General features: G+C 34.9%; 1 long non-coding RNA gene across 1 annotated transcript in view; it reads right to left on the bottom strand.

Moving 5' to 3' along the window:
* The window catches only part of LOC142140417 (uncharacterized), a 13,022-nt gene extending 605 nt beyond the window's left edge, over nucleotides 1–12,417 (bottom strand). The window contains exons 1-3 of the long non-coding RNA XR_012688465.1: nucleotides 11,955–12,417; nucleotides 10,916–11,022; nucleotides 2,182–2,239 (exon numbers count right to left, since the gene is read on the bottom strand). This is a non-coding gene — a long non-coding RNA (uncharacterized LOC142140417). The remainder of the gene's footprint in view (nucleotides 1–2,181; nucleotides 2,240–10,915; nucleotides 11,023–11,954) is intronic.
* Nucleotides 12,418–16,364: the final 3,947 nt, after the last annotated feature.

The raw sequence follows: 16,364 nt of genomic DNA, 5'->3' as shown, positions 1-16,364 counted from the left end.
ACTCAAAGTGTTGCCATTTAAATTGCTTTACAATCAGTCTATCCTCCTTATGGAGAGACTTATTTGCATTTAGTTAATAGTGAATGTGATTTTCAAGCTTCCCTAACTTGTCTCCCCTCAACCTGGCAGCCAATAGATAACATTAACCCTGTCAATAGCACAGAGTTTGAAAGTCCAACAATAAATAACTTTGTGAGTAATGATGAGCGGGAGATAAGAACTTCTATCAACACAAGTAACCTTTAATGTATGTGTTAAATATGTTAAACCAAAAAAAAATTTCTTTAAATTATTTAAAATCCAGTTTAAAAATGAAACCTCAAACTAGTTTTTCTTTAAAATGTTAAAAATAACCCCATCGGAAATGGCATTTGCCACTTTCTACCCCCTAGTGGAAGACATTTTCCTTTGCACTCAATAAAAAAAAAGTTTCCCTTAGAGACTGCAAAAAACCCCCCAAAAAACTACAATCTAGTTGAGACAAGTTGACCTGACATTTTACATAACGATTTATGGGTGCTACAAAATTACTTGTTAATATAAAATTAGCTTGTACTGATGCTGGAATCCTCTTCACAAAATACATACCTATATAAAAGCTATAGCTTACTCTTAAAATATTTGGCCTATTTAAACAAAAAAAAAAAAACTTTGAAGATGGTTATTCAAAAACAGCCACAAAGTGCCCTGGGCATGAACAGTCATTAGAGAGAAAAATTCACATGTACGATAACATATTATTAAATGGGTGCAGTTTCATTAGCATTGAGTAAATACTTCCCAATGTGAGAAACAAATGCAGTAAAGCTTCTAAACAATAGAGGTTGTACACAAGAGGGGAGCTGGGACAATAGTGTATATGTACTAGATTGTGCAATGCATATGAAATAAGCTGTCTGCAGGGCTGTTGAGTCATACTTATAGGCTTGTTAATACCTGCTGAGATTAGGTTTATATTATATATCTTACACTTCTTCATTCAATATAAAAGTTTACCACAATTTAGAGGCTAGAGCACCTAAGCAAGTCATACACAATAATGTCTACTAAAATTATAATTCATTTCTCACATTTAAATACTAATCTTCAAAAAAATATTCACTTATAACGCCAAGAGATAAATTTTATAGTAGAATTGTTAATTACTTAAAAATTGGGACATATATTGAAAAGATGGGGCTGCCCCTGATAATTAGGGGCAGTTGGCAGCTATACAACTATCAGGGCAGGCTGAGGGGCTAGGGGGCAGGCGGTCCTATCTTGGGCTGAGTCACTGGTAAACCTGCATTTATTTCCTTTAATATGTTCCTAATAGGCTGCTGAGTAGAGTCTTGACCCCCACCCCCCTTCCTCTGGCTAAAGTTTGCCAGCCCTCCCCTGGCAATATGCATATGATAGCAGCATTTCACAGTGTGACAATTACCAAGCAGATACACACAGATCTCTATAATGATCTAGATGTTAATACACACAAAACCTCTGTACAGAAGCACAATGAATATCCACATCCAATCACAGTTTTATTTACATTCTCATTTGAGTAGACTATGATCATCATCATATGAACACACAAATATTTGTAGGATCCACGTGGTTGGCGTATAAAAGATGAAACAAATTGCTAAACCACAGCAATACAAAAAGACAACTTATTATGTAACAAGAGTTTATAGTTTCATATAGACTCACGGGAGGTTCAGATATTGAAGTCAATGAACATAGCTGAACTTCTCTGCATTCACTGCGTAACTGCAGTGCTGATTCTTGCTATTATTAAAAGCTTATAATACCTTTATTAGAAATTTAAGTTTATTTACCTTAAAGTAAGTCATACATAGGGGCATATTCAATTGTCCGTGGGATTGCCGAAAATCCCGCGGTCCGCGCAGGATTACCGTTATTATGAAATCCATCGAGAGATTACCGTATTAACGGTAACACTTTTTCCGCGCTCGAACCCGCGGACAATTGAATACCCCCCATAATTTCAGTTCCACTATAGTTGTAGCGTGATATACAAAATGGCAATAATTTCCTCATAGTAATTTTACTGTAGAGAAACAATACGTTCGGTCGATATCTGCACGCCAATGCAGACTGTGGTTATCAGTCAACTAGATTTTTCAGTGTGTCCATTAAAACGCCAAATAATTTGAGTTGATCAGCTTTTGATTTGGTTACCTGGTTGTTTTGGCCTCACACCCGACAGTCTATCTTGATTGGTTGGTATGTTGGTCAGCTGTAGGAAGAAAATAGGCCAAGATGTAAAGAATTCAACTCTTGATTTTATTGATGACATAAATATCATATGCACTTCCTTTATCAGGACACATTTGTAAGTGTTTTCAGTTTAAAAATAGCTAAAATGGCTAGAGTAAACAATTGCTGCTATTAGGTACATAAGACTGTTTACCAAAGGGAGAAAATCCCTAATCTAAGTACCCTCCTATAGGTGTTATTTACATTACTTACATTTCTGTTTGAACGGCCAGGACACACAGAAATAGTTCCTGTGTTCTGAGCCTAAAGCCGTAAAGGCTGTGACATAATACGTGGGAGATTCAATCGCCTCGATGTTCATCTGTGTTTATTACCGGCCATTACTGTAGGAATCTCCGCTCATTTTTCTGTGCACCTCTATGGGGTGCCAGAAAAAATAAGCGGACATTCCTGTAAAATCTCCAACGCAAGTTGTCTCCATGGACATTCCAGAGACACCTCGCGCCTAATTGAATCGCCCCCTAAGTGTAACCCAATACAATTTCATTACAGATATAACTGTTATGGAGGTATGCTGTACAGCACTGAACCACCACAAAGACTGTTGACAAAGGTTTTTTTTATTTCTTTTTATACAAAACGATCCATATTCCTTTATTGATAGCACTGAATAATAAAATTGCAGGCTTGTAACCAGTGTTAATGGTTGTGAAACTCAGATGCTTCATAGGTAACGTAATAATGAAGACAAATTCAACTAAGTGAATGTTTGTTATTACTTCAGATCATGCGTACCTGAAACCTTGTGACCATTAATCAAATACAATATCATCAGCTGATCGTCACTTGACTTTGACGGTCACCATTTAGTAAATTGCAGGAATTAAAAAAAACTCTGCTAAAGAACAGACTGAACATTTCAAAGAAACCTCCTGCCAAATACCTCTTTCATTCACACTTCTTCCAGAGACTACTAGTATGAGCAAGTTGAGCAAGGTGTATTTCTTGCACAACTCACTATTAAACAAGTTCCTAAGTCACATGCAGAAATGAAAGTCATACCTAAACACATTTATTTAATGATATTCATTGCGTTTCAATAATTACCTTTACTTCTCACGTAAGAGTCTGATAACTATACTTGGAAAAGTCTAAACCTGTCAATGTAATTTTTTTGGAACATGCTAAAAAAGCTCCTACAGTGGGTAATGAGAATACAGTTCTGTCCAAAACACTTATTTTAGGTACCTGACCGAGTTTCATTATTTAGTACCCTGTACACCATGTGGCTGTTGCTGAACTACAGTGCACAAAATTCTTATACAACAAAGGACTGACTGAGGATTATGGTAAATGTAGTTGAACAATACCAAAGAATAATCATCTACAGTGTATTTAAGAACCATTCTACTGCTAGCTTAGGATGGCGATAACTGAAAAATTTATGAAAACATGATTATTTTAATAAAGCAGGATTTCAATGTTGAAAGAATTGGAAATATTATAATTTTTTTTTTTTTTTATTTCATCTATGAAGTGGAACTAAAAGCCCAAATCTGTGTTTTCAGTTCCACTGTGTCTGCATGAACCAGCAAGCCGATTCATGTCTGTGCATATTCCCTCAGAATGGCCGGACGATGAGGTAAGTTAAGCTTACCACTATGGGCCAGTATAGCCAAGGCAATATTTTATTGATTGATTCTTGCAATAATTTTCTATCGTCAAAATAAACGGGGGTAAAAAAAACAAAACAATCAGCCTTATAACCGAATATAGTAAAGAGAACCCATAGTGATATGGCACATTGAAGGTAGTTACTGATGTCTGTGCTGTAGATCAGATATGTGGTCTTCTTACTACAAAATTATCTTCCCACATCTATATAGCAGTAACAAATTTGTAAAAGCAGTAGGAAATTACATTGTGGTGCCAAGGAGTGTCATCAGACCAAAGTCAAGGTTGTTTAGAAGATCTACCTTATATTATCTCAGTTCAGCTACTGGATCAAATGAGTTTAACCATAATTGATGTTGTCATCTCTATTCCTCGATTGATGCACTCTACTACCTCCTTGGTGACAGCAGCTGGCACTGAACATGGGGAACAAGTGTCCTGACTATTTCCAGCAGAAAGAGTGACCAAACAAAAACACCAGGCACACAGGTACCCCTAGCTAGAGGATAATCACACAAGTGCCCGTGCAGCACAAAACCTTCTTTAAAAGGATCCGAGGAAGTCAAGATAAATGGTTATGGACAGTTATGGTTGCCAGCAGCTGTTCTGTCTCTCTACCTTCCGCAGTCCCTGTTTCTTGCCATTGTAGGTTTTTTGTGTCATGGTCGCCTCAATGTATAGTACTGTGTAATATATCAGCGCTTAACAGTAGTAAAATGTGCTAAAACTTAAAAATGGATGGAACTAAAAATAGACAAATCCTGGAGATACCCTGCTGCAATCTGCCAAAAACACTGAGATGACCTAACAAAGATGAAAGACGGATCCTGTAGGTGTCAGCACATGCCTTTCTCATTCTTTTATAATCAACTGGATAATCACAGTAACCAGAAGACTGTTCTCCTGAAGGTAAGTGGACTAGTTCTCTAGGGAGGAACTTACAATCTCCCAGGCTGTTCCACTGAGGTTCATACACAAATTATAACATTTAGTATCTAGAATTATTGACAGGAGAGCAACATATGGGTTTGGTAAATTGTATGATAGAGAAACCTAAACTTCTCTCCTCTGCATGCAAATATATATATATATATATATATATATATATATATATATATATATATATATATATATATATATATATATTTTATCAGTATTTTATTTCCATTCAAATGCAAAATATACAAGTTTGTCTTAAACCTCATGTGTGTAATTCATCTTTGCTGCATTGTTGCATTTGTAATATTTACTGCTATAAAATTTTTGTTTTATTGCGCCTTTGCTTATACAACTGCCATACTTAAATGTATATGATTAGAAATAACTATATCAACAATGGATGTGTTGGTTATTCGGTCTGATAGGAAGACTATTACAGCAGCACAAGGAAAAAGGGATATCACTAATGTGTTTAATCCAAACATGCAGATCCCTGGCTCTTCTTAGCAAACCCAACATTCACTCTTGGCAGTTATTGTGGGTTTCCTTGTAGATGCTTGTGGGATGACTGTGCTGACCACATCCACATTCTCAGATATATTAAAAGATCCCCTAACTAAACTGCCTTCAGAAAAGCAGGAACTGACTCATTTCATAGAAGCCAGCTATACCAGGCATGACCGTGATCTTAAGGCTGAGGCCCAAGCTTTCAAATTGCAAGCCTACTTGCAGGTTTATATTGACATCATGAAAACATCATAAGATGTCCTTTCCATATCTTCCATCTATTCTTTATAAATTACAGCCTCACACATTCACTTCTCCATTACTCACTTTCTCTGAATATCTCTCAATAGCCACACCTCTTTACATGTGCTGATAATCTCTTTTAATCCATGTACAATTGCAATTTTATTTCTTAATATGGTTACTTTATCAAACTGGCCAGCCATTGTAGTGTGTGTGGGTGCTGTAACCATAGTTATCTACTATAAAACTTGTGTTGGAAGGATGAACCCCTGTGGGGTTTAATCAGCCCTGTCTATGCGTATATTTTGCACATCATTTCAGTTGTATTGTCTGGAGCCAGAACAATCGGTGCAATTTGATCTATGTGTGGCCAAATGTAATACAGTTATTTGGCTCCATAAATTATGTGATTAAATATCTCTAAAGTGGTAAATACAGTGACCAGTCGACATGTGACCAAACCTGTATCGCGTTCCTTTTCCACTATCAACCTTATTGCTTTATTTTAAAAGAAAACCATACTTCTCTTATAAGTAGGGGTTATTTAAATATTTTTCTATAAATCAGCACTTAAAACACGTGACAATAAGGCAATCGGCACACAGAACAATTCTCAGCATATCCATGGTTTAGAAATATGAGTGGGAACTGTCCTATTAATCACTAGGTTATATGAAATAACATCCATACACTCTGATGAAACAGTGTCCCTGGTGGCATACATATCATCTCCATTTATATAGCGCCACTAATTCCGCAGTGCTGTACAGAGAACTCATTCACATACCCTAGTAGAATGCCTGCCTTCAGCAACCAATAACATTTAAACCAAACATGTCTCAGATACAAGAATAGCCTCAACTTATTTAAGAAAAAATGTTCTACAAAGCATGTATTTAAGAGTTACATTGTTCCTTAGCATGAGCCAAACATATCTGCAATAGATCCTTTTGTCTTACAACTCAAATTATTTTATTTACATAAATTAAAACATCATCCTGTATAACATAAAGCTTTCAGTCAAAGAGTATCAATTCTGCAGTCCTTTCATGTAGACCACGTTTAACATTTAATGCGACAATGTCTATCAAGCTTTTTCCACCTTCAAAAGCATACAGAGAAACAACCATAGTCAAGAAAAGCATTACGCTGAGATTCAAAGTCACCACACCCGGCTCAGCAGTCATCTTGATTCACAGGATAACTATTCTGTGTTTAACAAGCCAGTCTGCGGTTCTCAAAACATGGTCGGGAATTACCACTAGAGCAGGTCTTGGCCTCATTTATCTCTTGAAACGTGTGTGATGAGCTTTAAAATGATGGTAATAGGGAGAGTGCCTGTCAACATGAACACCAAGAAGAAAAAAAAAATGAAAAAAACATGGCTGGTGTCCTAATTATGTTCTGTTACAGTTCAACAATGCAAATATAATTATTTTAATATTTTGGCCATAACTGAAATACCAAATTCTTTACGATTTCACAATCACACGAATATTTTAAACATTTGTTTAGCCACTAGATGGAACTTTTTTTTTTATATAGTATATTAAACTATACATTTTATTTTCAGTGCATTATAAAGGGGGGAAATTGATGAAACAGAAAGCAATTATTCTGTCCATCTATTTTCAACAATTAAAACATCATGAGAAATGAACCCATGCATTTAATCAGGTACATTTTTTCCAACTATAGGAATATTAAATGTGTGTACTATAAACACTTTTTTAAAAAAACTAAGTTAACTGATAAAATGTAGAACATTCGGAGGGTTAGTTGTATTTCCATTATTTTCAACAATACTAAGCTGAATGTACACCACATACACATTGCTCTAACATTGGGTTAATTGATCCCTATATCAGTAGTCAATAACATGGTGCAATTGTGCTGTAATTTATAGCAACCAATCAGAAATGCAGTTTGATCTGTCCAAATGTTGGACTGGTATTCTGGAAACATTTATGCAATTTACATTATGTTATTAAATTAATCCTTAGATATTTACAGAAAAAGTACTGATTCCATAATACATCTATAGATCCATTTGACTCCATCTATCTTCAAAAAGAATGACAGAAATGATTACACAAAATCTAAGATCTAACTGTTAAATAGCATAACGTGGCTTTGAGATGAAAGGTGATGCCCAGGTCATCTTAATAAAGTTAAGCCAACCTCGCACCTCCTACGTTTTCCAATGTGTACCAAAACTTTTTACACGGCCTCTTTGCAGTTTCTTATATGTTCCCCTCTATAGGCTTTTAACAGGAGAGTAGGACTAAGACTGGGTACACACTACAGAAAATTTCTCTCGATGCAATATCATTAATGATTTTATCAACTACTGAAAGTCCCGATCAGCATGTGTACACACTAAACATGTTTTATACGATTTACCTTCAGATATGTGCTCATCATCTGTCATAACCATCGGCTGAAAAGATCGTGACTTTGCAAATTCTATGGTAATCTGTCTATACTGTTTGTGAGTGCATACATAATTCATAATTGGAACGACATCATTCCACCATTGAACGAGATTTTTTTGTACTTTTATAAAATCAAACGATACAATGTGCTTTGGAACGGTAATCGCTCATTGTTGGAGCATAATTGCTAATACTATACACCATAGTATTATTGGGCCGAGCAATCATTTATCATGTGATTGGCCCGATAATCGGGTGTGTACCTAGCCTAAAGCACAACACACACCAGGGTGTTAAACACTCCTGTGCAAACATGCACATATCCATACTATACAATCACTATATGTCTCTGTCTCTATATTATGTCTTTTTGTCTGTTTTATTGTTGCTATGTCTCCATCCAAACCACACTGGAGCAATCCCACTGGGGTCCCTTTCCAGTCCAACCCATGTCCAACACCCATGGTCCAAAACTGATTCCCACCCCAGGAGCATGAGAATTTGTGGATGATAAAAGACCTGAGAAAGGCTCAAAAGATTTATTGTCACCATCAATTGGATGTCGTTGGTGTGTTTCCCTTCTAGGTTCCAGTGCACTTTTACTGTTTAGTGGTATTGTTGCAATAGCTTCTGGAAACTTCTTGGAGGTTAATAAAAAAAACATGATTATTTTTAATCAATCTCGTGAGTTAAAATTCCAACCACATGTTGGCACCCAGTCCCTAATCTATTAAACTAGGTTACCACTTGGACAACAGAGGAAATCAGCTGAAAATGGACCTCCTTTTTGCTGGACATCACCACAGGCATGCTGGGAATTTATGCTTGGGATACCATAATTCAGGGAACTGAGAGAAACAGAGACAGTTAACTCTACATTAAATCTCCTTCACAGAATTCACTGTAAAAGAACATATAGGGAGCACATTTATATAATGTGCCCTTTAGTGTTTCAATGTGTAAATCAAGATACAATATTAAGGCTTCATAGAATGTAACTAATACGCCTGGGAATGTTAAGGTTTTCAGAGACATTTACAGTTTTGGATCACTGATTCTGTCAGTTTAGCACTAATTGCAAAACACCCATAATGCCTAGAAACTATAACATTGCAAAAAATGGTTCTTTGGCGAAATAAGAACACAAATTGGAAAAAAAAAAAAAAAAGACTATATGGCGCTTGTATGCATTTCAATTCTGCCAATCTGCACAGAATTAGGTCTTGTATTTAAAATATGTTAATCATTGTTCAGGAATAAAACACTAGAAATTATCTGTGACCTCATTTTTTCTAAAAGCTGTTCTAAATACCACAGTGACAGCCCAAGAGAACTACAGGAACCATCTTAAAATCTCTGTTTACTAAATGTACCATGAGGAACTTAACCTACATTGATTAGCTATAACAGGGCCCTAAAGTGGCCAAGCTTAGGATCAGATATGACCTTTAAAGGCTATATTTTTCCCTCAAATCCTACGTAGACTCGACTGTATGATGTAATTTATTGATGACAGGATTAAGCAATTTTTTTATGCAAGATTACGTTATCGTTTTAACAGTATCTAGTCTGTAGTTATAACACTTATCAATGGATGACTAAGTAATGCAAAATGTATCTTGTCACAAGAATTAAGGCACCATCTTGACCAAACCTCCTCGGGTGGGATTTTATCTAGTCAAGTCATTTACAGATGCGATAAATGTACCTCTCTCTGTGAACTAGAAGAATATCTGGAGACAATGAGGAGCTCAGCGACTATATAAAATCATACATTCTCAGACAGTTCCTTTTTCTAGGCAAGTCACTGATCTTTGAAGAGACTTCTAATAATAATAATGTACATTTGAAGATTGGTATTTATAAGAAATGACCTAAGTAAACATACACCTAGATGAGTTGACAATGATCCGCGCACTGACACAGACTATTAAAGAACAAAATACTCCCCATCCCTCCACTAATTGCTTGATACCATGTCTACTTTAGGCTCCATTCTCAGCGATGGCAGCACTGCAGGTATTACTGCACAGGCCACCTTCCTGGGCCCTACTATGAAACGACTATGACTAGGACCCATGGTAAACAATCAGGGGGTTATTGGAGGAAGCTGGGATGTTTTACAGATGCATTTGACTAGGGTCTGACCACCTTATTGTAATCAATGTATCTCATGCTCATCCATATGTACCCTGTTTATGAACCAGAATCATCAGAAGCAGATTATGAGAATGCCCACAAAAGTACCCCCCCTGTTCATCTGCACAGAGTCATGTCACAGAATCTATGGTTCACCTCTCATCCTTCTACATACAGTCAGAGTGTCCAGGATTGATATTCTATCACTATAAAAATAAAGTTCAAAATGTATTATTGTGAGTATCACATCAAAGTACGATGTAATAAAATAAAAGGCATTCTATTGATTTATGTAAATCTGCATACAACATACTTCTTTCTTAGCCTAACAAGGGTCAGTGTTTAAGGACCCTGGAATATAGCTGTACAGGTTAAAATTGGGCAGTCTTTATTGCAGACAATACAAATTCTGCATAAATGTTATAGTTCTTAATTTAAGCTTATGTATAATAAATGTTCATAAGATAGAGTTTGCTATTCAGAAAGTCTTGGCAATCACTGGACAATAAAAATATTCCTGCAAGCACTTCAGAAGAACAGGAAGAGCTTTTCTTGGACACAGCACATGTTTTAGCTATAGTGTGTACAAGTACAGTACAATCCCACACATTTTCCACAGCAGCGCACAAATTAGATCACCAGTGTGACATTTGATGTCAGGCGTCACGAGAATAAGCTGGAGTGCTTAGGATATTTAGACTGTAGGATGTGCCATAACTAGTTCACGTAGGAAGGACTGAGGATATGACGTTACTTACATAAGATCACACACAGTCGTGTCATTAGATTATGCAGCACTTTAATTCACAAATCAGCATACATCTGCTTCACTGACACAGAGACGATTTTCTCCACTTTTCTGCAGCTGAAAAACAATGCAGTACAAAATATCAACAATTTGTAGGCAAAATGACTTCAGAAGCATTAACTTTTACTTCACAGGTGAACTTGAGGAAGTCACGCATTAATATAATAAAACACTGCCACACCTCAACAAGGAAAATATGCAAAAACTCTGGTATGTTAGAGGACATTGCTCCTGAAACATTGTTTCTTATCATGGTCGGCTTCTTTGACACAGGAAAAAAGTTTATGGTTAAGATCTGCAGTGTGCAGGGTGGCCATAAAGCAGTAAGGAGTGCTAACTTTATAACCCTGTGAAGAGAAATCCTCAAGACTTGAGAACAGATCAAAGCGAAAAATGATACTAAAATCAGGCAAACGTATGTAATAAAAACAACAGCATACGTACACAAAACTGTACAGATAAAACATTTAGCAGCATTACAAATGTGTTGCCACTATGACTAGTGTCATTGACTTCATTCTTCAACAGTACAGTAAAAAACAGAACATATAACAATTTAGAAACAAAGATGGAATTCACAAACACACCATCAAGTCTTTTTAAGGAATTATGGCAAATAGTAATGTTCATTTACATCTTGCATGTCGTACATTTAGTCAGTCAAGTACAATCAAATCTTTCTATAATGGCCAATATAATATACTTGCACAAATACTACTGTACATTTTCTCTGCTGACCAATTTGCTTAAACTCAGCATAAAAAGACTAATATATTCTTGCTTCAGACTAGTATAGTACAACAAGAACTGCTAAGAAAACCAAAATAAACAGAATATCTTAAAATCTTAACTATATATCACTGGTAAAATAGCATTGTTTCATTATCTTTCTAAATTATTCAGTAACTATCTTGAAAAAGTATATAAAGTGCAGTCATGCACTCTGAGAAAGATAATTAAAAAAACATTTCACTTAAAAATACACTCACATATATTAGATTTATGCTGTTGTTCCTAGTGATATTCTGCTTCTGTTAAAAACTTCTTATTTAATACTAGAGGACAAGAAATAGAAGAATAATCCTTTGGTTTTGTTTTGAAATCCAGTCTTTAAAAGGATGAGCATTAAAGTTCATTAAGAAGTCTGAAAAAAAAAGCAGCCTTAGCTTGCATTCTTCACTGTTTAATCGCTGTAGAAAGCAAAATTCCAGTTCTTTGGTCCTTCCAAAAGACTCTGCTTTCTATCAAAGTAATTGATAAATCCAGAAGTCCCCATTCAGCTTTGCTTGAACAGTGTGTCAGAAAGGCAGAAATGAGAAAGCATATTACAACTCAAGGGCTTGGAGTCTTATAGAGTGCCGCCAATTAGTAGCTGACCAATCACATACTGCTGGGTATAAGTAATCACGTAAAAAAAAAGGGCAGTCCCATCTGAATCAAAGAAGTTCTGAATTACTGAGGTTACACAAAGGACGCTCATTCAGAAAAAAAAATAGGCAGTGCTCTGGAGCTGAAAACGCCCAGGGAGAAACTGCAAGTACTTTAAATGCTGGAAACGCCTCATAGAGACACAGATACTGTGCATTCAGCAGGAGCTTATAAGTTTCACAGGAAACATGTCTGGCACATACAGCACACTAATGTGTAAAGTATTAAAGTATTAACCAAGGAAACAACAATGCCTACTTGAAGTTAAAAAAAAAAAAAAACTAAAAACAAAAACAAAAAAAAAAACGTACCACAACTTTTTAATTACAACCCTAAGTGCAAATTAAACTCCAATGAACATAATACTGTCTAGTATATTATGTCTTTTGGTTTTATTAGTTCCTAGATAATCATACTATAACATGATCGTATGTATACACACACATACCATGTCTCTGTGTAATTTGTACAATAAGTCACTCCAAATATCATAATCACTAAAAATTTGTAAGGATTTTTAGTCTTATGCACTATATGTTTAAGAGGAAAACCTTATACTAAATAAGTGTCTAGGTCTGGTAGGACGACAATCCCCACTGTACTAAAACATGCTACTTTTTCCCGGTTTCAGACAGAGCAAGTTTTATTGAAGCATTCAGCTCTCTTGACTTGATTTTTCACTAGTGAGTTTTATAAGTTTAGAGTTTATATGTCACTAGCTGTGACATATGAAAGCATTGTGAAATCTATTCTATCCTTAGACAATAAAAGTAACTGGACATCCACATTTTATAGACCACCAATGGCACATGTCCCACTGGACTGTAAAGTCAGGTAATTTCCCCAAAATCCAGGCACTGATATTAGCTGGTATTTATGTCTTAAGACCATATAGGAATAAAAAGCCAGAAGTGAACTTGTTATTCTGTGAAACAATTAAAATATGTAGGACTATAATCCAAAGTCTGGAAATATCTGCATTTGCACCTTATTACAGTTAAAATGGAATATTTGATTAGCCAAATCCATCAGATTTAATCTATAAATGTAAATGTTCAGTTGCTGAACAAGATACTAAAAATGTGTGCAGTCAAACAGAAAGTGTTACTTATAGTAATTATAGCCACAAAATTAAAGCATTCTGAGACTATACCTCTGTAAATTTTAACAAGCAAAACAAAAATATATCCAACAAAAAAATATGTCATAGGATGAAAGAAATGAACAAATGGCAGCTATCACAAAACAATACAAAATGGATTGGACACAAAAAAGGTATGTTTTCCTAATGCTTCCTGTTTAAAACCTCATTATGCTGCATGCTTACACAGTGAGAGCACATGAACCCCTCATAACAATACAGTGGCAGTATAAAGTTTGCAAAAAGAGAATGACAAATAATGACAAAAATTATGGTAAAATATTTAAAAAACCCTTACAAAATTCCTGTACTGCTCTAATATTGTTTCAATTCACCAATTCGTCATTATATCTATTTATCCATATATGCATACCATTGACATTAGATCACTTCATGTAAGCATGCTTGTCCCTGCAAAAGTGATATTAAAGCAATCTATAATGATCACTTTCCTATGTGTAGTGTTTTTCATTAATAGATTATAAACCTTAGCTTAACAGTATAGAAAATTATTCTTTATTTACTTACATTTAATATAGGATTATGCTGTGTTGCACCTAACCATGCCTAGATCTGAAGTTAAAATAAAACAATAGCTAGAATGAGTTACACCACTAAACATTAATTTGAACTGTATTTATATAATGTTATTACAGATGTAACAGTGATAGTTTGTGGCCACTAAACCCAAAATAAAAGTTAAGCAAATATTAAAAAGTTACAAAGTTCTCAAATAAATATGCAAACGTTTATATACATTAAATCATGATGTTTGACATTGCCTTACCACTTATACGCAACCAAATGACAGCGCTTCGGTTCAATATAATCAGCAGTGTCCTTCAACAGCCTTACAGACAGAAATTGTGATGAGCATGGGCAAAATCCGCATGGGCGTTTCCCCATAATTATACATTATTACAAAAAAGTTTCCAAATAAATTGCATATAGATTTGTCAAGAGCATTTTTTTCATTTAAAAAACAAAACAAAAAAACACTCCACTCAAATTATGGTAAGTTGCATTTATGAATAAAATATTCATAAATGCCCATAAATTTTCTGTTGACAATTGTAAATAAGGTTTTCTATTTTTAGCTCCACTGATGAAGACTTATGATGTAAAATTTCCTTTCAAGAGCAAAAAATAAGTAGAAATACACATGATATCATCATGGGACATAACATTTCTGTCAATGTAACAGAAAAAATAAAACATAAAAGTTATCAGTTAACAAAGATTTATAAAATTCAGATATGTTACATGCCATAAACATCTGCTATAGTAAGTATTCCACTTTACTTTTCCATATTTCAATGGAACCTATGTTAAAATTATGGAGTAGACAAGCACCAAATAGACTTGACTCTTGCAAAATTCAACTAACTATATTGTTGACATGATGAGTCCTTTTATTGAGAAAAATAAGCACATCTTAATGCATTACACAATGTAATGATTTTACCTTGTTTATTATTCTCGCTTTAGTTAATAAACCACTATGGAGTTTGTTTAAAAAAGGAACAAATTACTTATGCATCAGACCTATTTGCATAATGTGATTTAATTTATTCCTATGCTCATCTTCTTACAAGAAAGTTCATGTTAGTTATTTGTGCTATGACAAAAAAAAATGCAAAAAATGTTGAGACTTTTTTTTATAAGGAATAAAATATTACAACTATGAAGCTTATCATACGTTATAACATGTATAAAAGCGTGGAATTTTAATGTGGTAAAAATTGCTAACTGAGTCACCAATGTATAGAAGAGACATTGGTGACTAATAACAAAAGAATGTGAATATGTACTTTGGTATTGTATCAATAAAAAGGCACACCTTATACAAAAATGTTTGAAGCAATAAACTGAAACTTCAAAGCAAGTGTGAACATTGTAACTATAAGTTATGATAGGTAAACTATAACAGTCTCCAAATGTACAACAAATCACTTCTGCAATTGCTCAGTGTACCACCTAAATGCATTTATGACCATCTCCATGAGATTACAGCACTCAAAAATTCTATTTTTTAGGCTACTCCTACATGAAGCTTGAGTTTGTAATGGTCTCAAAGACATAACTATTTTTTTCATTATATGTTATTAAATTGAATATTTGTTTTTGACACATGGAAAGTGGTTTCCTTTTACATTCCATGTTTATCTGGGGTCTTAGATGAAGTATGCAAAAAGCCTGTTTCTACTGATGGAGCTAGGAGGAAAAACAACCACTGTAATCTCAATCATCAACTCCATTAAAGAATAGTAAGATGCAAAAGGTGCACACAGAGCACTGTCTGTATTATAACCAAGACCTCATCTGTGGCACCGTAATTGCTTTTGGTTTATGAAAGAAAACAACAAGTAATAAAGAACAGTCATGTGCACTTTCACCACATGCCCAGTTCAGCCTGTTGTAGAATACATGCAGAATACTGAAGTGACATGATGCATCCCCATGAGTTTTGGTTCAGACCACAGAATGGCTACAGGGGAATTTCTATTTAACAACCTACGGTATGGTTCCTCAACCTTCTTCCAAAGTACCAGAGTATAAGGATTTCCCTGTGTAAAGACGAGATAATTGGTTGTGAAGGACTGCTCTATGCTTCATTTAGCACTATAAGACAAGGTCCATATCATTAAAATTAGCTGCTAAACAAAAAAAAAAACCCACTGTATATTTCAGTAGTATCTAAAATGGAAGTATGTTATGCTGGTCATTTGTTTCAGAAATTTATTTTAGTAATTTACCTTATGTTTCAACCTTTCTCCAACATATGTTGTCACTTTCTCTTTAATAGTATCCTATTTGAGTCAGATATTAG

The sequence above is a fragment of the Mixophyes fleayi genome, chromosome 2 (assembly GCF_038048845.1).
Source record: "Mixophyes fleayi isolate aMixFle1 chromosome 2, aMixFle1.hap1, whole genome shotgun sequence".
In the NCBI taxonomy this organism is placed as follows: Eukaryota; Metazoa; Chordata; class Amphibia; order Anura; family Limnodynastidae; genus Mixophyes; species Mixophyes fleayi.
The sequence above is the reverse complement of the archived record's forward strand: the minus strand, read 5'-3'. Positions and strand labels throughout refer to the sequence as shown.